The sequence below is a fragment of the Tenrec ecaudatus genome, unplaced genomic scaffold (genome assembly GCF_050624435.1).
Source record: "Tenrec ecaudatus isolate mTenEca1 unplaced genomic scaffold, mTenEca1.hap1 Scaffold_431, whole genome shotgun sequence".
Classification (NCBI taxonomy): domain Eukaryota; kingdom Metazoa; phylum Chordata; class Mammalia; order Afrosoricida; family Tenrecidae; genus Tenrec; species Tenrec ecaudatus.
This window is the reverse complement of record NW_027459336.1, coordinates 235488-261403: the sequence shown is the minus strand read 5'-3', so window position 1 is coordinate 261403 and position 25916 is coordinate 235488. Positions and strand designations below refer to the sequence as shown.

At 42.1% G+C, this 25916-nt stretch overlaps 1 long non-coding RNA gene across 1 annotated transcript in view; it reads right to left on the bottom strand.

Moving 5' to 3' along the window:
* LOC142436590 (uncharacterized) overlaps positions 1-25104 on the bottom strand; it is a 51335-nt gene extending 26231 nt beyond the window's left edge. The window contains exons 1-2 of the long non-coding RNA XR_012782016.1: positions 24969-25104; positions 24632-24674 (exon numbers count right to left, since the gene is read on the bottom strand). This is a non-coding gene — a long non-coding RNA (uncharacterized LOC142436590). The remainder of the gene's footprint in view (positions 1-24631; positions 24675-24968) is intronic.
* Positions 25105-25916: the final 812 nt, after the last annotated feature.

Here is a 25916-nt window from a genome sequence, read left to right as displayed (position 1 = left end):
AATTTGGTACCAAACGTGGCTTTCATTTTGGCCATTTTACATGGTAATCATTGTAGAGCTTGCTGTGTGTGTGTATAATTGTGAGTGCATGTGTTTGTATGTAAGTCATCTAATCAGAGTGTCTGTTTGCAGGTGTTCAGTGTGAGGTGCACCTGGTGTAGTCTGTGGGCGATCTGAGAAAGCCTGGAGAGTCTTTGAGACTCTCTTGTGCAGCTTCTGGATTCACCTTCAGTGACCATGGATGAGCTGGGCCCGCCAGTATCCAGGGAAGGGCCTGCAGTGGGTCGCAGGCATTAGTACTGGTGTTAGTACATACTATACAGATTCAGTAAAGGGCCAATTAACCATCTCCAGAGACAACGCCAAGAACACGCTGTATCTGCAGATGAACAGCCTGAAAGCCGAAGACACAGCCATGTATTACTGTGCAAGAGACACAGTGAGGGGAAGTCAGTGAGAGCCCGGACACAAACTTCCCCTGGTGGGAGGATATTGGTCTCCAGGGGGTGCGCAGGACCCACAAAGCACAGGACTCAGACCCAGGAGCAGCTGGAGCTCAAGGCTGGTTTCCTGTGGTTATATGTGGATTCTCAGAAATCTCAGTTCCTTGTGGGAAATCTCTAATTTAAAAAATAATACTTCTGTGCCTACTCCTGGCATCTGTGAATTCAAAGTTATATTGTAACCAAAACTATATTCTGTCCCACAGCAACAATCCGCTTCTTAACCTTTAAGGACAGGAAATGACTTTGCCAGCGGTCCCTGCATCAGAGTTCTCAAGACGCTCAGATAAAATATTTTCCAATCAGACTTCAGGAAAATGGTGCCTGGGTAAAGGTATCTATTAAGTGTTTGAGTATTGGCTGAAAGTCTAACAGTATGTTCTTTCAGCACACTCTGAGGAATTCTGGCAATCATCTAGCTAATAATTTAATAAAAGATAGGCAGTCTGCCTATTTTATATTGAATTGTTTCTTCAAATGACACAATTTTTGTTGTTGCTGATTTTTGCTTTTTTTGTTTTCCTTTTTTTTACCCCAGGGTAGAGTGCAAACGCAGGGCTCTACTACCACAAATTATTCAGTCAAGTTTCCAACATTTGGGGAAATCTCAGGGGTCAGGACAGCTTTGGTTGTTTTTCCTAACCTTTGTGGCTGTGTGTGTGTGTGTGTGTATCTTTTCTGGAATCCCATCTGAAAATACATAAATTCGCCAACTGCATTTTATTATCTGGGTGTTAATATCCTATATCAGTCTATCCTTCAGAACCTGTAGCCCATGATAGTCCAGGAAACACACTACCTTTTTGTGAAAATTCAGGATTCAGGGAGAGCTTAGGGCCAAACGGGATCATTCAGTTCTTCATGCTGGATGTTGTATCTTCACCTTCACAGCCCCAAAGAATGTCGGCCACTCCTTCTGGTTTCACCCAGAGGGTCCACATTTGTCCTATTAATGAGCTCATCCTCCTCCTAGTGGCTTTGCTAGTATTTTGTTGTTTGATACCGGTAACATTCCCAGTATCCATTGACACACAACCTTAAGTGAAGAATTTCAGCTATTTTGGTATAAGATCCTGTATGAAATGTAAGATTAGGTGTGAATAACTTTATTAATGATGACTTTGTGGATACTACATGTCTTCCTGTGTCAAAGGTAATTTTTTTAGTGTTGCATGTACTCTTTCCACACTAGAATAACTCTTGAGTAGATGTAGGAGTGTAGTTGTCAAAGAAAAGTTCTTCCTTCTTAGTGACTTACAAAAGCCACTCCTATTTACAGCACACATTGAATGGGAGCTATTTTTGGCTGAATTCAATGAGATTTCTAGATTTAGCTGACCTTCAAATATTTGAATATCTAATTTTACATAATCTATTGCAGAGAGAAAATGTGTATCTGACAATTTAAATGCTCTTGGTTTTGTTCTGAGTATCTTAGAAAGATATAAGTCCCTGAGAGGAGAGGACTACTGCCTTTATTCCCAAAGCTGTTCTCAAACTTAATTTGTGTCTCCCTCCTCAACCATCTTCTTCATCACTTTCTGTGGCCTGAAAGAATAGGCCTTGTTCTTGAAGAATGGAGAAGTCACGGAAGGGAATGTGTTCTATGAGGAAGCAGCCAACATTCTCATCTCAGATTGACCCCTTTTAAACTTTATTACAAAGTTACCACTCACATGCAAATCTGCACATAGTCCATTGGATATAGTCTCATGATGTATTTACTCAAATTTAGCTCTTATTCTGATTTAATACACCTGGGAAAATAGGCCTCATTGCCAATATGTCAGTTTCTTCCTCTTCTTGGGGAAACTCTCAGAGGTGAAACGCTCAGGGATTGAAGCATGGGGTTTTGTGACTGCTTTATCTGTGAATCAGGCTCATTCTCTTCAGGAGAAGCGTATGCAAATAAAGGCCCTCCTTATGCTGATAAAAAAAACACCCCAATCCCAACAAAACAGTTCTTGGAGAAGATCCTCAGTACCATAATCTACAAGAGTCGCTGTTCTGAAATTTGTATGAACACAGAATCATCATGGAGTCTGTACTAAGCTGGGTTTTTCAGGCAGCTATTTTAATAAGTAATGCTATTGAGAGCAAGTGTGTGTGAGTGGGTATGAGTTGCACACAGTTGACATGTGTGATCGCTTTCATGACCGGCATATATTTTGTTTGAAAATGGCAATTGCAATGTGCAACTGGTTGAGTCTGAAGGAAACTTGAGGGAGCATAAGACATTTTTGAGATTCTAATGTGCAAACTCTGGATTTACATTTAGTAACTTTTCCATGACCTGTATGAGCCAAGTTCCAGGCCTGCAGGGTGTCTTATTAGTACTGTTGATATCACATATTGTACAGATTCCATGAAAGCTGGTTTACCATCTCCAGAGACATTGCCAAGAACACACCGTATCAGCGAAAGGACAGTCTAAAAGTCAATCACACGTCCATGTATAATGGTGGGGAAGAAACACAGAGAGAAGTCAAAGTGAGTACAGACACAAACCTCCTATGCAGGGAGGGAGCTGTGTTGCAGGGCTCTGTAAGGGCATGAACAGAAGGAATGATTCTGGATCATGTGCATTTGGAGAGGGAGTTTCTAGTCTGGATCTCTATTGTGATCCAGGGTTCTTCATCTCACTATTTCACACGGGAATTTATGTTTTGTTTTCTTTTTATGATTCAGTTCCTACCCTTAATATCTGTGAATTCAAAGTTGTATTGTAAGAAAATAAAACATTCTCATAGAGAGAAAAACAACCAACCAAAATGAGCTTGTCCCATAGGGAGTAGAAATTTTCCAGGGGTGATCAGCGTGTATTTTGAGAAGGTCAGTGTTTTAGTCCTGGTGGACTGGAGAAACAAATTCATAGACACTCCTATGTGTATAGGAAAAAGCTTTATATAAAGAGCAACGGTATATTGAGAAAACACACCAGTCCAGTGCAGATTAAACCCATAAGGCCAATATTAGCCCATATGTCTGAAACCATTCTGTAAATTCCTCTTCAGACTCATGCAATACATGATACAATGCCAGGTGCAAGAAAATCACAGGTTAGTGGGTGGAAAGTCTTGTGGATCCAGTGGCATTAGAAGCATCTTACTGCTGGCGTGGGCCTCCACGTGACTCCTCCAGCTCCAAGGTTCTGGCTGCCATTAGCATAGCTCCATGTGGCTTGTCAACAACAATGCCTCACAGGGAGAGAGTGTATCTAGCCTTCAGTGAGCTATTCATCTCCTTTGCACCTCCAAATGAGGTCATGAAGGCGTGACCTGATTGACAGGCTAGACTGCACCCCTTCGCAGGTTCACAGGAGATCATGTAACTGCCACAGTCTGAATATCTTTCAGGAAGACTCAGTGGAGTGCTAACCGTTAAGGCCTCAATTAATGGCTGTAAAGTTGGTGGTTTGAAACGTGGTGTCATTTATTCAAGTACAATATATTGTAAAAAGTTGCTTTCACCCAAACTAAAATTCTGTTGACATTGATCAGTTCCAAGTCATAGTAATCCTAGAGGACAGACTAGAACTGCTCCTACAAGATTTCCAAGCCTGTATTTCCTTATGAGATTATTCCACCACAAATTCTCCCACACAGCAGTTCGTGGGTCTGAATGACTGAATTTTCATTTAACAGCTAGGCAAGTCATGACTGTCCCATTAGGATTGGTAGTTCTTACTTATCTATCAGTTATTTTTAAAAAATATTATATCCTGTCAAACAGTCTTCATAGTTTAGAATTATGTTTTTCATCAAGCCTTGCTGTTTTTCATCCAGATTCTTCCCCTAGATCAGGGGTCAGTAAATTTCTTTTTTCAAAAAGACCTCTGAAAACTATAATTGATTATTCCATTGGTCATATAGACTTGGAGACAATTATTCAACCTTACTGATTGTGAAAACAACAGCAGGAAAGAGAAAAGGGCATAGCTGTGTGCTAATAGAATGTTATTCACAAAGACAGGCACTGGGCCATGAGCCTGTTAACCAAAGCCCTTCAATGAGGGTCTGTGTAAGTAACAGATGATCTTCTGTTTCTTTTCTAAAACAGTTTTATTGGAATTTCATGCACATGATATAATTCAATCATATCAAGAAGAGGCATATACCTGTCTTGATTTTCTCTGCAGTAGGAGCAGCTTGCCTGCCACTACCCCTCATCCCCTAAAAATTTTTGCCAGTGCCAAATTCTTCTCCACTCATCCCTTGGTCAGGAATGCCTCCCAGCTGATGAGGTGTCCCATCTGTGGCGCAGAAACATCCTAGACACTGACAGAAGAGCGCTTCAGCAGCTTGGCATCCCTACATTCCCTGACTTGATTGATCCCTAGTCACAGCTTCCAAACCAGCATATCTCAAAGGACATTGACACAGCAGCCAAGCTCATTGGGGCTGCCACAGTTGGAGTGGCATCTCTGGAGCCCGCATTGGGACTGGGTTTGGGAGCCTCATCCTTGCTTATGCCAGGAACCCTTCTCTGAAGCAGCCGCTCTTCTCCTATGCCATCCTGGGCTTTGCCTTCTCGAAGGCCCTCGGGCTTTTCTGCCTGATGGTGGCCTTCCTCATCCTTTTTACCATGTGAAGGAGCCATATCTACCCCCCACATTTCTCTGTCCCAAGTCTCTCTGCCCCAAATTTCCCTTCCCTGCACCTCCCCGGACAGCCTGGGGAAAATAATTGGCTCAAGGTTTGACAGAGACAAATAAATACTGTATTAATAAAGATGCTTCTTTTTTTTAAAAAAAGTGGGGGGCATACAATCATCATCACTATCGATTAAATTTTTTCTTCCTTTTGTTCATATCATTACATTTTTGGCAAAATGTACACAAGAAAACATTCTCCAATTCAACCACTGTTATATGTACAATTGAGTATCTTTGATGATACTTTTCATGTTTACAACCATTATTGATATCCTTTTCAAAATTATCCCATCACCAATAATATAAACTGAATTCCCCCTAAGCAACAACCATTTCACCTTCACCCATGGTAACCATTGGTCAAGCTTTGTTTGTTTTTATATAGTTTTAAAAATAGATGTATATAATATTCACATATCAGGCATCAAAGAACAAAAAAATCTTTATAATTGGGTGCATACCTCCATGATACAATCACCGAGGACAAACAGGTGCATATGCAAATGTGGTGAACAAAGCTGATGGTGCCGGCTATCAAAAGAGATAGTGTCTGGGGTCTTAAAGGCTTGAAGGTAAACAAACGGCTATCTAACTCAGAAGCAACAAAGCCCACATGGAAGAAGCACACCAGCCTGTGTCATCAAGAGGTGTGGAAGGGATCAGGTATAGGCATCATAAGAAAAAAAAAATCTTACCAGAGTGAATGAAGGGGAAAGTGCAGAGTGGTGACCCTAAGCCCATTTGTTGGCCACTGTAGATCCCCTTGCAGAGCGGTCTAGGGGAGGACTTGAGTCAGTCAGGGTGTGATATAGCACTGATGAAGAATACAGCTTTCCTCCAGTTCATAAATGCTTCCACCCCTCCCTCCACCCCACCCCACCCCACTACCATGATCCAAATTCTACCTTGCAAGTCTGGATAGAGCAGAGGATGTACACTGGTGCAGATAGGAGCTGGAGGCACAGGGAATCCAGGGAGGATGATACCTTCAGGACCAGGGTGTGAGGGGTGATACTGGCAGGGTAGAGGGTGAGTAGGTTGGAAAGAGGGAACCGATTACAAGGCTCTACATGTGACCTCCTCCCTGGGGGACAGACAACAGAAAAGGGGGTGAAGGGAGACTCTGAACTGGGCAAGATATGACAAAATAATAATTTATAAATTGTCAAGGGAACATGAGGGAGGAGGGAGCTTTGAAAATGATGAGGGCAAAGAATGTACAGATGTGCTTTATACAATTAATGTAAGTATGGATTGTCATAAGAGTTGTCTGAGTCCCTAATAAAATGTTTTTTAAAAATAGTATTCATTTACATAGATGTTTAAAATGTTGTACTATATGTATATATGCATATATATAATAATGAATTCTTTGGTTCTCTCCCCCTCCCACATTCATTGTTTGCTCCCGAAAGTTCCTCACCCTTCCTACTCCTCTACTCCCCTAGGGCCCTATAGACCATTGCATCAGTTATTGTCTCTAGGGATCCGCGCCTTCTGTGCTTTACAAACTTTGAAACCCAATAGAAACAACAAAAAACAAAACCAAAATAAAACAGCAAGAAGAAAATAATAATAATATAAAGATAAAAATGAAAATGAAGAATAAAGAAGGAAAGACTACCATCAATATTTTAAAGTTCAGCAAAAAAAAAAAAAATCCTGTCATGGAACAAGTGAGAAATGCTTTACCTTAGAGCAAGTACAGGTTGGATTGAGAGGTAGGTCAACTGACCAATTGTCATATTATGCCATGGTCTGATCCACCGTGATCAAGTTCGCAGTTATCTCTGTCTGAGAGTAAAGCTTTTCAAGGGGATCTGCCAGAGGTTTAATATGACTAAATATTCTTCAGATGGATTTTTTTGAGTTCTCACTGTTCACCTACCCTTCGACAAATTGGATGTTCATAATTTGAGCTCTGAAGGTTTTTCCTTCATCACATTTGAATTGTCACTATCTTTGGGTCACACATGCTGGTGTGCTTCTTCATTGTGGACTTCCTTGACACCTGACTTAGATGGCTGCTTGAAGACAAGCCATTTAGATCCCAGATAATTGATACCCTGGTACCATCTGCTTTCTTCACCCCACTTTGCTATAATGCCCCTATCTTCATTGATTTTTCAATGAAGGTAAGTATTGAGCAGAGCCATGTTAAGATCCTGTACCCAGAATATGATCACCTAGAGGATGGATCTAGCTAAATCCTGTCATATACCATGGGCACCTCTAACTAGTGCCTGGAAAGTGAACATGTGAAACTCCACAACTATGTTAGTCTGGGTGGACTAGGGAAAAAAATTCACAGACATTCATATGTGTACAAGAGAGAACTTTATATCACAGAGAAATTGTACATTAAGAAGGCATAACCGCCCAGTCCAGTTCAAGTCCATAAGTCTGATATTAGCCCAGATATCTGACACCAGACTATAAATTCTTCAGACTCATGCAACACATGCAATGATGCCGAATGCATGAAGAGCACATGCCAGTGGGTGCAAAGTCTTGTGGATCCAGTGGAGATGGGTGGAAACATCTCAAAGCTGTTAAGAGTCTCCACGTGGCTCCTTCAGCTCCAGGGCTCTAGCGTAGCTCCTTGTGCATTGTTGACAGGAATGTCTCATAGGGCATGAGACTGTGTCCTGCCTCCAGCGAGCTATTTTTCTCCTCAGTGCCTCCAAATGATGTCATCAAACTGCACCCAGATTGACAGACTAAACTCCATCCCTTCATCTTAAGTCTCAAATTGACAGCAGATTATACAACTACCACAGCAACCATGGAGGCAGATAAAGAGCAGGACAGGAAAAGCGAAGTAGGTACCTTCTCTATTTGTTTTGTACTCTACTCTTATTTGTATCTTTATGTCATTATAATTTTTCTTTATGTTTAATTATATCTTTGTTTTTAATTGTTTTTGTTATTATCTCCAAGTTTGGAAGTAAAGGAGTGGATGAATAGAGACCATAACTGAGGCAATGGTTTATATGGAAGGGGGAGGAGTAATCAGTGGATCTGTGAAGCAGGAGGGAGCATTAAGCTTATTTTGAAAATGGGCATACAACTTTTTTTTAGAAGTGTTTTAAGTATGGAAATGTGAATGTTATATCAGGAAAAGAAAGAAAGAAAGAAAGAAAGAAAGAAAGAAAGAAAGAAAGAAAGAAAGAAAGAAAGAAAGAAAGAAAACGATCTATGGTTACCATGTGTGAAGTGGGAAGAGATTTGGCTTAGGGGGGCATTAAATTAAGTTTAACTGCAGTGAAACAATATGCAGGGGAATAAAAATAATGGTTCTACAACCTGAAAAGAATACTCAATGGCACTGAATTACACATGTAGAAGGCGTTGAATCGGTGAAAGTTTTGTTGCATACAGTTTTGCAAGTATGTGAAATATATTACATGAATAATGATTACAGAGGGGGAGAAATTGTTCTATAATTGACTGTGGTAAAGATTATACAACTCTTCTTGATATGGTTGAAGTATTGAATTATATAAGGGGGAAAGTTCTAATAAAAGTGTTTTGTTTTGAAGTGGATGCTCAGAAATATTCATCATTTTACCTTCCACTTTAACTCAACAGCCTGCACATCTCATGGGCTACCCTTGTCCTAAGGGTAGAACTGGGCTGCCCAGAGAGAAAGTGGAACATTCCTAGGAAAATAGTATCCCCAGGAATTCCCTTCATTATGGCTCACACCTCAGGCCAACTGTCTGCATTTCTACAAATCTACCCATGGTTTTCAGGAAGAAATTGTTTGTCCACAGTCAGTGCAAATGATGAAGGGTAGAGATTGACCTCACAGAACACAGGTCAGGAAAATCCCCTCTAGAGGCCATTACTGCTCCTCCTCAGAGCCATCCTCTTTCTGCTTCCACAAGCACAGCACACGTGGATCGCCTACAGTAAAATATGGTAACAGAGCTCCAAGTCACACATGAAAGTCAGGTATCTTAGGCCTTCATCCTTACCATGTTAAACAGAGATGCCTGTGGAGGTGACACCCTTCTGGATTCTTCTTGGTGACATGAATGTCCTACCCTGTAAGCACCTTCATGTCAAAAGCAGTTCTTTTCATCTTAGAATGGTTTTAAATTATATTTCCCCCCGTATTCCTAGGTGTGATCGTGCAGGTAGAGCTGCTACAGACCAGTCATGAGTTGGGAAAGCTATGTGCTATGTCTCAAAGTGCTATGTCTAGCTTCCAGGTCTGAAAATATCAATGTTTCTAGATCTAAAAGGCTCTGGGAAACACGACCTGTGTTAGGTGGCACAGAAGCCTTGTGATGAGTCTTAGCAACAACTCAGTTTTCACATATTGATGCATTGCAACCACTATAGCTCAACCAGCTGCATGTGTTTTAACAATCTGAAACCTGAGGACACTGACATGTAAAATGTAGGAAACGTACTAGGAGACACAATGAAGGCTTAATGGTCAAACATCTCAAGCATCACAACCCTAATTTGGCAGCAGAGGGAGCTCAGGGTACATGGGACACAATCTTTGCCACAGGAGCAGGTGCAGGGGGTGCCAAGTGTTTCTTTGCTCTTGTGTCTGGAGTTTTCCAATTCACCCATGTGGAAGACCACTTCAAGGAACCTTCAGCAACTAGGTTCGCATGCCTCTTATTTTCCTGGAGGGCAGATCCTAAAAATTAAAAGCCCATATTCTTCCTCAGAAGACAGGGGAGAAAGAAATCACACTTGGGACAAGTTGAAATCAATCCCAGAAGGACTGGTAGTCTCTCTATGCCGTTAAATTCTGACCTCCATGTGCTTCACTCACACAATCAGTTTCTCTCCATCCTAATTATTTTTTCCAAATTACTTTAGGTTGAAATTGTATGTGTGTGAATCCCAGCCCAAGTATCTCCTGTGAAGAGAAAACCAAACCAAACCTGATTTTACCATTTCTGAAATAATTGACAGTTGTATATTATTTTTGTCAATATTTATTATTTTAATAGGTAATTATTCTCTTGAGAAAAACATATCCTTTAACCAGGATTTGTCAAATTATTTTTTTTACATTTTATTAGGGGCTCATAAAACTCTTATCACAATCCATAAATATACATGCATCAATTGTATAAAGCACGTCTGTACATTCTTTGCACACCAGCCTGTATGATCATGAGGTGTACACGTGATCATGTATCAGATATCAAAGACCCAGAACAAAATAATATCTTTGTGAATGAAGAAGAGTGTGCAGTGGAGACCCAAAGCCCATTAATAGACAATTGGACATCTCCTTACAGAAAGGTCACAAGAAAGAGAAGAGCCAGTCAGGGTGCACTACAGCACCGATGAAACAAACAACTTTCCTCTAGTTCTTTAATGCTTCTCCCCCCACTATCATGGCCTCAATCCTACCTTATAAATCTTAGTAGACCAGAATATTTACACTGCTACAGATAAGATCTCGCAACACAGGGAATCCAGGACAGATAAACCGCTCAGAACCAACAATGAGAATAGAGATATCAAGAGAGTAATGGGAAGGTGGGAGTAGAAAGAGGAAATCAATCACAAGGATTGACATAGAACTCCCTCCCAGTGGGACAAACAGCAGAAAAGTAGGTGAAGTGAGACAGCAGACAATGCAAAATATGAAAATCATAATTTATAATTTATCAAGGTTCATGAAAGAGGGAGAGTGGGAGAGGGAGGGGAAAATGAGGAACTGATATCAAGGGCTCCAGTACAAAGCAAACGCTTTGAAAATGATGATGGCAGCATATGTACAAATGTGCTTGACAATGGATGAATGCATGAATTGTGATAAGAGCCCTAAGAGCCCCCAATAAAAGTATTTAATAAAAAAGAAAGCATTAGTATTGTAAAGCATAATACCTAGATTTTGGAGAGCACAATCAACTCCTCAAGCATGGGAGACTTCCTCTAGTTTTTGGAAGATGCCCTGGAAACGTCCCGATGTGTTATGCAAATTCACAGACAGCATTGGCTTCTCTGGGTATGTAGAGACCTTCAGCATCTACAGAACTTCTAAGTTTAACTCAGTACCTTAAAATTCTTGGTGTGCAAAAGATTTGTGAAGGGAAGGCAAGCTTGATTCAAGGCAAGACAAACCTGCAGGGAAGGAGCGAGACTCAGGAGCCGCTGTCATATTCAGCTCAAGGGGACAATTAAGGGAAGGTCTAGAAGGGGCTGGGGAGGGTTTTACTTTTAGCATATGAATTTTCTTTTCCAAAAGATAATTTAAAAGAGAATTAGACAAGGGAAGCTTGTGTCAGATTAAATATATATTTCTAGGGGAATATTTATTTAACTGCATCAAGAAATGAATAAGCACCACACTTAAGGGGTGGAGAGGAGGAGGGCACATTTCAAGGCACTGTCTCTAACTGTAGGTTGACATTTCCATTAAGTCAATTCTTTCTCTTAACAACCCTATAGAATAGGGCTGCCCTTGTAGGCTTCTGAGTCTATAAATCTTCATGGGTGTGTAGAGAATTCTTCCCCCTGCAGAGCCATTGGAGATTTAGAATGACTGACCTTGCATTTAGCAGCACACTGCATAATGAACCCCACACGCAGGGCTTTCCAAGATATCTAGAACATTCTTATCTACTCTTGGAGTGACTCTCTTAGAAGTCATTCAACATTACTTATGACTATATAGGCAGAAGGTATGCAAATAGACCCCTCCCCTGCTGAGGAAAACCATCCAAGTCCCAACTCTGAAGCTCTTGGACAGTTGCTCCACCTCTGGAATTCCAAGGTACCCCCATTCAAGACTGAACAAATCAAGTCACAATGGAATCTCTATTGAGCTCAATTTTCCTTTTTGGAATTTCAAAAGATGCTTTGATGCAGAGAAAGTGTGCATGAGGGGGCATGAGTGAGAGGCAGTAAATATGATTTTCAGGATCAGGATGTCTGTGTGTTTGCAGGTGTCCAGTGTGAGGTGGAGCTATGGCATCTGAGGGAGACTTGAGGCAGTCGGAGGCTTCTCTGATATTCTCCCGTACAGTCTCTGCATTCATTGCCTGTATTTATAATATACACTGGATCTGCCTAGCCCCAGAGAAGGGGCGGCAGTGGGTTTCATACATGAATAGTGTTGGTAGGACTCTCCGAAGGGCCAATTCACCATCTCCAAAGACAATGGTAAGGACATACTATAACTTCAAATGGACAACCTGAACTTCAAGGACACAGTTTTGTATTTCTGTGCAAAAGATGCACAGTATGGTAGTTACATAATCTGGTGTGAATTTGGTACTTCATAGGATAAAGAGGGAAGGGTTGGAGTCTGTCAATTGGATCATAGCCAATGAAGCCTCTGCGTGGGCATGGCCTTCTGAGAATTCTGGGAAATCCCGTATTCCATCTTGGAGGTGGAAGAGAGATTCTCTAATCCCTGGGAGACACCCTACTGACAAGGGTGACTCTCTGTGAGACATCCCTGAATAGAAGCCACATGGACCTACCCCATGCAGCCCTGGGTTCTGGAGAAGACATGTAGAGACCCGTCTCCGCTGAAAAGCTTACAATGCCACTGGATCCAAAGACTTTCTGCCCACTGGCCTGTGACCATCTTGCATTCTGGATCATTGTATGTATTTCATAAGTATGAAGAGGAATTTATACATTGGTATCCGACACATGGGCTAATAATGGACTTATGGGCTTGGCCCTAACTGGGGTTAAGATGCTTTCTAAATGTACAATTGCCCTTTATATTAAATCTCTTATACACAATATACGTGTGTCTATGGATTGGTTTCTCTAGTCTACCCAGACCAACGCACACAGTGAGGAGAAGTCAGAGTTAACCCAGACATGAATGTACCCTAGTGGAAGAGGTTAGGCTGCAGGAACCCCTCAGGATCTGCAGAGCACAGGACTCAGACCCAGGAGTAGGTCCAAATGGAGCTTCACTACTGGCTTCCTGTTGTGTCTGGGGATTCTTCTCCTTCTCAGCATCCCTCAGGGAATCAGTGCATCTCCTCCCGTCTTTCTGAAACACTCACCCAATCTCCCTCTGATGATAGGATGATTTCAAACTTAGCTTGTTTCGTTTTTCCCTTGAATTGTCTCAAATTTCCCATGTAATTGGTAATTCCTGCATCTAGGACAAATTCTGTTCAAATCATCGGCTTCATCAAAAACTTTACCCCTTGCTTTCAATAACCCTCCTGTATTCCCTCCTTCCTCGGGATAACAGTCCCTGCTGTGCAAAGGATCTCACTTTATTATCTTTGTATGTGTGTGTGTGTGTATATATATATATATATTTCCACACAACATACTACATGAACTTACCACCAGTAGCCCAATCCTAGATCAAGTCACCTCTCTCCATTCATCCAAATGGAGACTTTCTTCTCTGAGTTCATTCATTTTATTCATTCACAGCTCCTGTCTGTCCTTGTCCACCACAGGCTAATTTGAGAGTCAGTGTTTTTTTCTCCAAAGGCTGTTTAATTTAGCAGTTGTGCATATTGATACAAGAGTAGGAAAAGGGAGATAAGACACATTTTATGCTTAGTCTCAACATGCCTCCACAGACCTCACCTCCCTTCCTGCCCTATGTCCCCTTGTGCATGGGCTATAAGCATCCTATTCTGTACAGGGCACCCACAGGTTCCCTTCAAGTTCTGTCAGAATATCCTTCTCTAGAGACATGCCCAGGGACTGATTTTCTGTCAATCAGTACTGTGACTGCTGTAGTTATGATCACATATTTCTGAGTCAGGCACACACAGAGGGAAAGGCTATGGGTACCCAGACACATACACCCATACAGGGAGAGGGCGGGGCTCAGGGGTCACTCAAGCCCACAGATAACAGGGACCCTCAGGGGAGAAATGTAGAGGAGCCTAAGAAGGATTAGTAAAATTAGGTACCTATTTCCTCTACCTGCAGAGAAAATGTCTCTGCCACACACCTCCACATTCTTGTAGCTCAGTGTGTATATTCTTGTATGCACTTTGTCTGTTTTTTTGTATGTGCTAGTACACATGAACTACTCTGTGCCTTAATATGTTATACTATGTGACAGAACTTGTAGTCTGTTCTGCATTGATTCTATTATTATAATTCTAGTATATTTTAGTGTGTCTTTGTGGGTTTTTTTCTTAAGTAAATGCATGTATATTTATTAATCTGAGGGTATTGTATGAAGATTTGTTAGTTCTAGTATATGTGCTGATTTGTTCATAGTAGGCATGTGTATGTTAATATGACTGTTAAAACACAAATGTCATTATGTGAGTTTCCTGCTTGCGTGTGTTCAGTCCAACCCATGTGAGCTCTTCAAACTTTATGAGCTCACATCTCCTTGAATAAAATACTTTATTGAGTGTTAAGAAATTACTAAGCATGGGGGAATCCATTAGAGGCCCATAGTAATATGCACAGCAGAGTACGCTAATCCGTGAAACTTCTTTTTAAAGTGGACAATAAGAAACAGAAGGACATGAACAGCAAATCCTAGAGGTGAACTAGTCAATGCAGAGACATCCTTAACTAGGAAACAGGCCCAGAGGGATGTTTATTTTCTCCTCTCTGAAGCTCTTGTGTTTATGGATGGCAATGATAAAGCCTTTGTAAAAGAATGCACGCTACACTCAAAGGATGTCTAGTTGTAGGTACATGGGTGATGCCAAGAGCCAACGTGAATGCAGAAGTTTAAAGGTAAATGAGATGGATCAAGGAAAAGGATGACTTATCTTCCATCATCTTTGCCCAGAGAATGGGGTTCAAGCTCTCTAAATAAGGTTAACTGATGAAAAATAACACAAACTATTGGAGAGGGCTTACTCCTATTCCTTTCAAACAGCTAAAAGAACTCAAGGTTGCTTGTGCCCAATATGGCCCAACTGCCTCTTTTACTCAATCTTTATTAGATACACTTTCCTTCGAGGTGCTTCCCGCCGCAGAATGGAAACAATTGGCTTTTGAAAATGCAAATACTGCCTGCCAGGCAGCGCTGAGACCTTTTGGAAAAAAGGGCAACCTGTCCGATTATATCAGACTATGCTCAGACATTGAACCTTTCTTTACTCAGGGGCTTGCGATAGCAGCTGCTTTGTAAGGAAAAACAGTAAAGGAGGGTTAATGATACTATGGAACTTATGGGAGCCCTGCAGGCTGGGCTCCCTTCCCCCTCTGCTATTCCAGCCAATACATATAAGATCATTTTAGATTTAAAAGATTGTTTTTATACCACGCCCTTGGATCCAAAATATTGTAAGAGATTTGCCTTTAGTGTCCCTTCCACCAACTTCAAAGAGCCTATGAAGAGATATCATTGGCTTGTTTTGCCTGGAGGAATGGCCCCAACCCGCTATTAATATGGGGAGGAGGGCATGTTTGGGTTTTTACACAGGATGCTGATGGAGCATGGGGGCTGCCTGAATGGTTGGTGCAGTTTGCAAACCATGCAGATGGTAATTTGCCTCAGAGTGCTTCTGGGGACATGGCTCAGTGAGAAGTACTAGGCTTAAGTTTCTGATCCACCACTCTTACTTCCTGCTGTCTGGGAAGGTCTGGAAATCAAGATGTGGGTTAATGACTCACGCCCTCCCTGTACAAAGTGAAGGAAATGTTATTCCACCCACTCCACAGTCTTTTTCCTCATGTAGACTAGAGATTCAAAAGAATAATAAAACCATATTGTGGAGATCGTGTCTCACAGACAAGCCCATCAGGTATAACGTCACAAAAGAGAGATATATCATCGATTGGTCTGTTAACCAGGACAATACTAAAAAAAAAAACACTGCCAAATGGGAAAAGGGGCTGTCTGCAGGGCTTTGGTGGTCAGATTTGGGTTTTCCACAAACTCAGTGGTGGAAAATAGGGGCTGCTTAGGGGGACATGAAGCTTATGGGCCCTACCTCCAGACCACAGGGAAATGTTACTGCCTGCGTACCATCGCCTTATGTACTTTTGGCAGGGAATATTACTATAGATCATGATGACTCTAAGTTTAACAGGTCTTGTAATAACTGCAATTTGTCTAATTGTATTACCTGGTCCCCTGAAGGTATTGTCATCGCCATTTTATATCAACCTTCTTTTGTTATGCTGCCAGTGAATATTACTGGGCCTTGGTATTCAGAAAGAGGGTTACAGGTATTAGAAGAGACTGAAAAAGCATCAACCAGATTTAAGTGTTTTGTAGGTTTGCTTATAGCAAGTATTTTAGCTATATTAAGTTTAGTTGCTACTGCTACTACTGCAGCAATTGTACTTTCACAAATCTTACAAACTGCCCACTGTGGAAATGAATTATCCAAAGATGTGACTAATGTTTTGGGTACTCAAGAAGATATAGACAGGAAGTTAGAACAAAAAGTAAATGCTCTTTATGACATGGTCATGTATTTAGGAGACGAGGTGCAGGGGCTTAAGGCCAGGTCTAGTCTACAGTGCCATGCTGTACATACATGGATCTGTGTTACACCTAAATAGTACACTAACAGTCAGTATAGCTGGATTAAAGTGTAGAATCATCTTCAAGGTACTTGGCACAATGCTAATGAGTCTTTAGATTGATTACAACTCCATCAAGAAATATTAGCCATAAAAGATGCTAAGTCTCTTTATTTTGATGTCGACAAGGTTGCTGAGGATTGGCTCCAGCATTTTCAAGATTCTTTCCCTTCGTTAGGAAATCTCAGAGGCCTACCTCACATGCTTTTTCTCTAGTCACAGCGGGAGTGTGTGTATTGTTTATCTTATGCATACTCCCTATGATACTGCACAAGGTTATGGTTGAATTATTGGCTTTAGGAACAAAATTACAGGAAGTACACCTGCATACTTCACTCCCTCCCCAAACAGGAGTATAAGGCAGAGGCTGGTTAGTCAGACGGGTAAAATCGAGTCTGAGTATTCCAACCTAAGACAGGTCATAGTCTCCTGCAGACAGTGACTGATGACGGGTAAGGGCGATTTCAGGACTTCACAACCTAAGACAGACACAGTGATCTGCTGACGTTTTGAGTAAAGACGTCTTCAGTAAATAAAAAAGCGGGGGCTGTTGAAGGCCATTAAGACTCAGCTTTGAAACAGCTGATAACTCTCATGAACTATGTGTCAGTGTTTGCTGATTTCTTCTGTGACTTTACGTTTTGAACATACTGTTAAGAACAAGAACAACAAAAAAAAAAGAACAAGAAAGTATGCAAAGTCTGGGAAGATACGTTGTTTAATTTTCTCAGGGATGTCTGCCTTGGCAGAAGACAAAATTGCTATGTGTAGCAAATGTGCTTGCTTAACAATGAGATAATAAACCCCGGGTTGTTTCTGCATGGATAAAAGGAGTATGTAAAACAAACCCGAAGCTTCAGTATTCACTGTTGCCCTCCCAATACTTTTAATCTCTTCTTTTTACCCTAATAATCATTCCCCCTCTTTCAGGACGGTTTGACTCCTGAGCTGGCTCCGACAGCCCCTCCTTGATCAAAATTCTTAATCTAAAGCTTGAGTAAATTTTAACTCCTTCCAGAAAAAAAATTGGTTGGTGTATAGAAAAAAGACCAAACAAACAAATATCCTGAATACTGAAAGTATAACAGTCAAGAGATCAATCATTGCATTAGATAAATCTGCTGAACAATGCCTCTTTAGAGTATTGAAAGGAAAAGATATTACCTGGAGGACTGGTTTCACCTGACCAAAGCAGGCTATTGTCAATTGACTCTTGTGCATTTGAAAGATGAACAAAGGAAGGCTGAAGAAGAATGAATATATTAGAATTGTAGTTCTGGACAAGAATGTCCCACATACCATGGACATGCAAAGGACAAACAAGTCTGTTTTGGAAGATGTAATGTCAGAGTGCTACTTAGAGGCAAGGATGGTGAGAGTTCATATTATATACTTTGGACATATATCAGAAAAGATCATTCCTCGAAAAGGATATTTTGTTTGGTAAAGATGACGGGCAGTGAAAAACATGAATCCCACTACCAAATGGATTAACAAAGTGACTGCGACAAATGGTTCACCAAACCCGAAGAATGATATTCCTGCTCAAATTGCCTAATGCACAGAGAGGACCATAGGGCCATCCCAATCACAAGACACGGCATCCCTTAATGACCCACAGCGCTATGAGGGACAACACTGTGGCACACTGTGGGAAATGTGCTCGATCTGACTTCACCACACTGGGGCAAAACTCTAAGGGCATGCAACAGAGCAGCAAGAGGAGCAAAGCAATGAAGTGCCCGGGAAATACAAAAAAACAGACTGAGTGGCCAAGGCATGGTACCACATCAGACTCAACCAACAGTAAAATACTCCTAATGATCAACGAACAAACCTGGAATGATTCTTAAGTCTTTTCTCTTTTTTTCCGGTGGTTGCTTCCTTTTTTGTTGTTGTTATTTTGCTCTGTCTTGTTTCTGTGCTTATTATTGTCTCCGCATGTCTGTCTAGATAAGATTGGCAGGATAAACACACCAGAGGAGACAACAATGGGGCTGATGGTTCTGGGGGGGGGGGATAAAGGAAACAGGGAAGTGGGGGAAAGGAAGTGGCTGTAAGCCTGGGGTCAAGGGCACAACAAGTGATCTAAAATCGACGTTGAGGAGAGTGTAGGATGCCTGGTAGGGCGTGATCAAGGGCAATGTAATGAGAGGAATTACTGAAAACTGATGAAGGCCAAACATGATAGTGGGACAAGAGGAAAGTAAAAGGAAATAGAGGAAAGAAGTAGGAGACAAAGGGCATTTATAGAGTTCTAAATACAGTCATTTACATATGTACACATATATATGACAAAAGGGTAACATATCTATGTAAATATATTTAAATTTTAAGTATAAAAGTAGCAGATAGACATTGGACCTCTACCCCAGTACTCTCTCAATGAAAGAAGACTTTGTTCTAATAACCTGGCATTCCATGATGCTCAGCTTCCTGACACAATCGATTAAGACAAAATGGTGCAGAAGCAAATATGGTGAAGAAAGTTGATGCTGCCTGGCTATCAAAAGATATAGCTTCTGGGGTCCTAAAGGCCATCAAACTGAGAAGCTACAAAGTCCACATGGAAGAAGCACACAAGCCTGTGTGATCATGAGGTGTCAATAGGATCAGGTATCTGGCATCAGAGACACAGAACAAAAAATCCTATCAATTTGAAAGAGGGGTAGTGTGGAGTGAGACCCAAAGTCTATCTGTAGGCAATTGGACACCCCCTTACAGAAGGGTGTGTTACACAGAAACAAAACCAGGACACTTGTGAATATATATAGATATGTGCATACATACATCTATTACATATACAATATATAATCATTATATATAAAACCATTATATATAATCATTATATATTATTATATATTCTATATAATGGATAGACATATAAAGCACAAAAGAATATAGCAGCTAATTTGTTCACACAGCTGTCCAGAGTGCTCAGTTCAACTCACTTCCGTGAAACATTTAATATACTGGAAGTCCTTCAACTCATGAGGGCCACTGGGTCCAAGGTCAAGGAAGCAGACAGGTGAGTCTTATGTACGGCAATGCAGGCAGTCTGGACACAGGCAGCAAACAAAGGGCAGATCATCAACAAAGAGCAAGAAGATAGGATCCAACAGTCCCAAGCTCAAGTGATGCATACATCAGCAACATGATGAAGCACTTCTCAAAGGAACCTCAAGCTCTAGTGACATGATCCACAGGTTGTTAGGCCAACACTTAGTGTAGCTCACAAGTTGTGGCAGAGAACTAGCAGGCGCACCCTGATCTGATGAGAAGAGTGCAAGAGAGAGAGAGGCACGGTTTGCCTAGCCATTTATCTCTTTGCCCTCCAATCAAACTGCAACATTATTTATACCATGTTCCTATGAGCCAGGTTGGCACAATAAACTAACCTATCAGAATGGGTCACAAGGATGAGCCAGTTAGGGTTCAGTATAACACCTATGAAACATACAACTTTTCTCTAGTTGTTTAGTGCTCCCCCCACCCCACAATCATGACCCCAAATCTACTGTACGAAACTGGCTAGACCAGAGAATGCACATGGGTACCGAAAAGAGCTAGAAACACAGGGAATCAAGGGCAGATAAACCCATCAGGACCAATAATCAGAGTGGCAATACCAGGAGAGTAAGGGGTAGGTGAGGGGTGAAAGGGGAAATGAACACAATGATCTACATATAACCCCTTCTCAGGGGGATGGACAACAGAAAAGTGGGTGAAGGGAGACATCAGACAGTATAAGACACGAAAAAGCAATAAAAAATTATAATTTATCAGGGCTTCATGAGGGAAGAATAAAATGAGCTGATACAGCGCTCAAGTAGAAAGAAAATGTTTTGAAAGTGATGATAGCAACATGTACAAATGTGTGTAACACAATTGATATATGCATGGATTGTAATACAAGCTGTACAAGCCCCTGATAAAATGAGTTAAAATAAATAAATTTTTTAAAAACATGCGTTCATCCTCAATTATGAGGATGGCACAGGAGAGTGCAATGTTTTGTTCTGTTGTGCAATGGGTCCCAGTGAGATGGCACTGACTCAATGACAGCTGATATGACAACAGTCTCAGAAACCACAAATATACACCCAGCGCAAACACAAAGACATTAGTGTGTTATGTTTACAAAAGATATTATTTCTCTCATGAAAAAAAGGGAAGAGGTTTCTTCAGTTAAAAAAAGTTGGAACAAACAAGGTGACAACAAAATCACTGAGGCATTTCCACCCCTCATTAGTCCATTCTTTTGGTGAGCTGAAGGCAGTTCTCTAAGGGCCTCACAGCATGCCAGGTGGCAGAGTACTTTCAGGAACATGGGCTCTAGTCTAAAACAACACACTCACTAAGTGGTGAGCAGCTATTTGTCTGTCTAGGAAACTGTAAATCATGCAGTCCTGTACACTGAGGGTTCAGCTGGAAGTTCAGAGGATCCAGCAGAGCAAGAGACTGACAATAATTACTCACTGGATTGCAGGATGCTTAGAAGGTCTATAATCAATTGAATCAAAATAAAATTTCTTGAGAAACTTCCAGCCTAACTGTAAGATAGATGAAAACTAAAAATTCTGGCAGCTAGAGTATTCACATAAGATTAATAAGCACTTTTTTACTGTTTTGTTGCTTAAGTTCAACTTATTGGGTTCCAACATAACAATAGTTTTTAGAGCACTTAGTAACATTTTCTATGAGACAAGAAATAACCTGATACCCATGTCAGATGACGATATTTTAAGAAAACTATAGACGAGTGTTGATAATGGATCTGAATGAAAAAGTTATTTTTAAAATAGGAAACTGAGTCAGACAATATATTAAAATAAGCATGCATCAAGATTAATTCTAATTCATCCCAGAATTGATTTAACACAAGAAAATGAACACTCAAATATGCCTAGTGATGGGGGAAAAGTCAATTATCTAAATTGACACAGAATGAATAATAAACAAAGTAAAAAGCTTTTCATGTTAAAAAAAAACAACTACAAATCTAACATGAAATAGGTAAAACTCAATATGCTAATATACATTCTTGTAAAAAAAACTTTGAAAATGTCACATGTAAGAGAAAGAGAAAAAAGTTCACCCCATCGCAGAATCAGGATAAACATACATATCCATTTTCACCACTCATATTAAAAATGATACTAGCTAGATTGATCAGAAAAAAAGAATTAATAAAAAGAAGAAAATGACTTCCAAAAAGAAGAAAAGAAAATTCCTTATTCATCATAAATTGAAGATGTCATGTAAAAAAGTTGCCAATTGAAGGCAAACAAGCGGCCATCTAGCTCGGAAACAACAAAGCCCACAGAGAAGTGCGCAACCTAAGCGAATACAAGGTGTTGAACGGACCAGGTGGCAGACACCAAGAACAAAAACCATCATTGTGTGATCACCTTCCTCTAATCTCTGGGGGATGGGCAATGGGAAGGTGGGTGAGGGGAGAGGCCTGGAAGTATAAGATAACATAATAATTTATAAACTATTAAGGGTTCATGGGGGAGGGGAGAGCGGGGAGGGAAGGGAAGGGATAAAAAGGAAAACGAGCTTATTCCAGGAACCCAAGTGGAAGGAGAATTTTGAGAATAACGAGGGCAACTAATGTATAAGGGTGCTTTACTCAATTGATATATTTATGCATTGTGATAAGGGTTGTATGAGCCCCAATAAAAAGATTTATTAAATTTTTTAAAAGTTGCCAAATAGGTCATAAATACTATATATAGGTAGTAAATGTTAAAATGTTCTAGGCAACATTTCAACACACAAAAATACTTGGTACTTAAACCCCTAATGATAAACTGCTAATCTCCAACTCCCAAACCATTAACCCTTACATATTAAGATGCTGACCATCTTTCAAACACACCTATACCCTTCTAAAACACAAGAGGAGGAGGAGGTGATGCTGTTTGCCAGAGAGCAGGGAGAGCCGGCCAGCCTGCCTGCAGGGCTAAAATGGGCAAAAGCAGTACTAGGAGATTTATATATGCAGTTAGCAGGTAGCACACATTTTGCCCTAACAAAACTACTGGTAAACATCCTTAGTTGTTATCAAAAAGGATACTACAAAAACGTGTATGGTACACACACATGCACTTATGTACACACCAAAATCACATAAATAATGAAATTGAAAATAGATTTTTGTGTGTGTGAAACATTTTGAAACAATGATAAGATCTACAAAAATAAAATGGGATCCAACTCAACTATTCAAGTTTGTGAGACAGGTGGGAAAGCCTGGGGACCCCAGGGTGGGAGAGTGCCGACAGCGGGCCAGGGATCCAAACGGCATGCTGACACACAAGTGCACAATGTGAGCATCTCCAACCCATTTTCCTAACAGGACCTCCTCATTGACCACCTAGGTAGTGTCGAGAAAAACAAGTCCCCACTCAGTGGCTGGCCTACACACCTTTTCCAGCATGTGGCTGCCCGGGGTTCAAGGCTAGGGGCGATCAGGGAGTGTGGAGGCAGCTCCAATCATTCCCTCTCACCTCCTTCCTCTCTCCTGTCCTCCCTCCTCTACTCCTGCCCCTCACCCCTCCACCCCCATCTTACAAGGAAGATTAGATCAAATCATCCGACATTGAAGGATTAAAAAGTGACATCACTATGAACACTTGGCCACCACAAGCCAGTTATCCCTGTGGTAACTTTTCCAACACTTCCTGCTGAAACCCCAACAGGTCAGAGGGATCTAGAGGTCCTTCTTTCATGGTCTAAATTCCTACTAAAAATCAAGATCCAGTGAGCTTCAACAATTTCTGCTCCAGGGGAGGTTTCTGTCCTCCCTCAGCTCGCCTTAGGACACCTACATTACCTTTACCAGGTGTACCGTCCCAGTCAAACAACCCACCTGACCCTGCTAAGTCCCTGCCTGCTCCAGGGAGGAGTCCCAAGGAGGCTGCAGCTAAGGCTCAAAGGGAGCACAGCAAGAAATGCCAATGCAGCGGCAAGGAGACCTACTGTGTGTTATGTGCACAAGATGCTCCAGTAGGTCCACTCAGACTCCAGTATCTCGTTCAGGGCCATGAACGTTGTGCACTCGTTGATCAAAGACACCTTTGGGCACATCGCCGACCAGGCATCTCAACTGGCACATTCCAAACTACTCCACCATCACAGCCTGCGACATCCTGGTGACCATGAGCCTGCTGCTGCCTGGACAGCTGGCAGAGGCGCCTTGGCCAAGGGCCCCAGGGCCAACGCCCACTACACCAGCCCCAAATAAATTGTCCTTCAGCCTCACAACGTTCAAACGCCAAGGGCCCATTTCAGGGTCACTTCCAGTTTCATCCCCCAAATAGAGGTTGAACACCTTAACATTACCTTGTTTTTGGTTCCTTTGTTTCAGTTTGGTTTTTGATTCTTCTGTGCATAGTTTAGTTAGATTACTTTTGTGATGGAGAGCATCTTTCTTTCTTTTTAACATGTTTTGGGGCACTTAATCCACATATCCCACATAATCCCACAATTCAGCCATCTTAAGCATTCCACAATCATTACCACAATCGATTTCACATCGTCTATTTTCCCACTATGATTAAATCGCCTTTAAGCAGACTTATTAGTCACCTTCAGTTGTAGTGTTCAGTCCCCTCAATCCTTCATTCTTACTCCCCAAGTCCCCTCACCCTCCCCAACTCCGCCAGCGACCCACCCCGACCCCACCCAGGCATCCTTACAGACACTCGCATGTTATTTCATCTCTAGGCATCCACTCCTTTTGTGCTTCACAAACTGAACCCAACAGAAACAATAAAGAATAGAAAGGAAATGAAATGGGAATGATTTTAAAAACCTTAGTAATATATAGATAGAAATAAAAACAAAGAGTAAGAAGAAAGGGCGGCCACCAATATTTTAAAGCCAGGGAAGACGTTTCTGTCACGGACCAGCAAGAGATCTTGCGCCTAGAACAGACTCTGGTCGGGTCCAGAGAGAGGTCAGCAGAACAAGATCCCGGGCTCACCTTTGAGCTGAGGAGGCACAAGGAGTCTCGGGAGGAGGCATCGCTGTGCGGAAGGAAACAAGGGAGGGGGGTTAGGAGACCCGCAAAGAGAGAATCAGGGAACCCCGAAGCCCCAAACCCCAGCCGGGATCCCCTTTCTCCAACAGGGACTCCCACCATGAACCACAACCAATCTGAAAGCAGGGAAATAGGACCGGCCTTGGGGACACCCGCCCACCTCTCACCAAGAGAAGCGCTGGCAGGGTTCCTGGGGGAGAGAAAGGGCGCTTGCACCCTAGTCAGCTGGAATAAAACAGCCTCCGCCCACATACATGTCCCGGAGCCCAGAGCCTCCCACCTGGGAGCGCCAGCAACAGGGTGCTCAGGCTGTGGACGCTTCTCTGGCACCGCAAGCAGAGCACCGACAGTGGAATCCTTGCAGTGAGTTGCAGTTCAGAATAAGACACCGCCACTTCCCGCCCTGTCTGGGCGTGACCCGGGGTGGGAGGAGCTGGCGGGGTCAGAGAGGGGTAGGGGTCTGCCTTCACTTCCTCTCAAGGCAGCTCTTTCCCCGCCCATTTCTGCTGAGATGCCAGCACAGGCGCCTGGTGAGGGGGTGGGCGGGGCCTGGCCGGCTTGGGGCGGGGCTCGGGGAGGAGCCAGAGAGGAGAGAGGCGGTCCACGCCAAAGGGTCCACACCTGTGGCTGAAACTCCAGCGGCAAAGACTCAGATAACAATGGCTGAGGCACCAGTAATTTGGCCGTTTGCAGAGGGAGTGCATGGGTGACATGGTTGAGATAGAACCATGTACGTTGGGTGTGGATGTGTATCCTCCTAACAAACTGGAAACACCCAACCCCCCAACTCTGCCAAAGTGTTAATGGGGCTGAAGCAAGAACTGAGGGTCCCTGCTTAACATATGAGTTCAAACAGTTACCGTACCATGGGCTCAGAAGATAAAGGGGGGCCTGGCCTCTATCACTTTCTGTTTATAAGGACAGGACTCCCTCATATGCAAATTATCTTTCAGGCACTAGGGTACAATTTCACCCTTGGGGTGGGAAAACTATCAGTTCTCTACAGACAGGGCTGTGGGTCTCTTGGGAAACAGAGCTGTGGTCTAAAGATGCTATTGCTGTGTGTTCTGCTGTGCCTGTGACAGTTCCCCAAGGTGAGAGATTCAGATATCCGACCTGGGTCTATGGAGATAGTTGTGACTGACATGGAATTTTCTTTTTTTAATTTGCAGGCGTCCTGTCCCAGGTGCAGCTTCAGGAGTCGGGTCCAGGACTGGTGAAGCCCTCC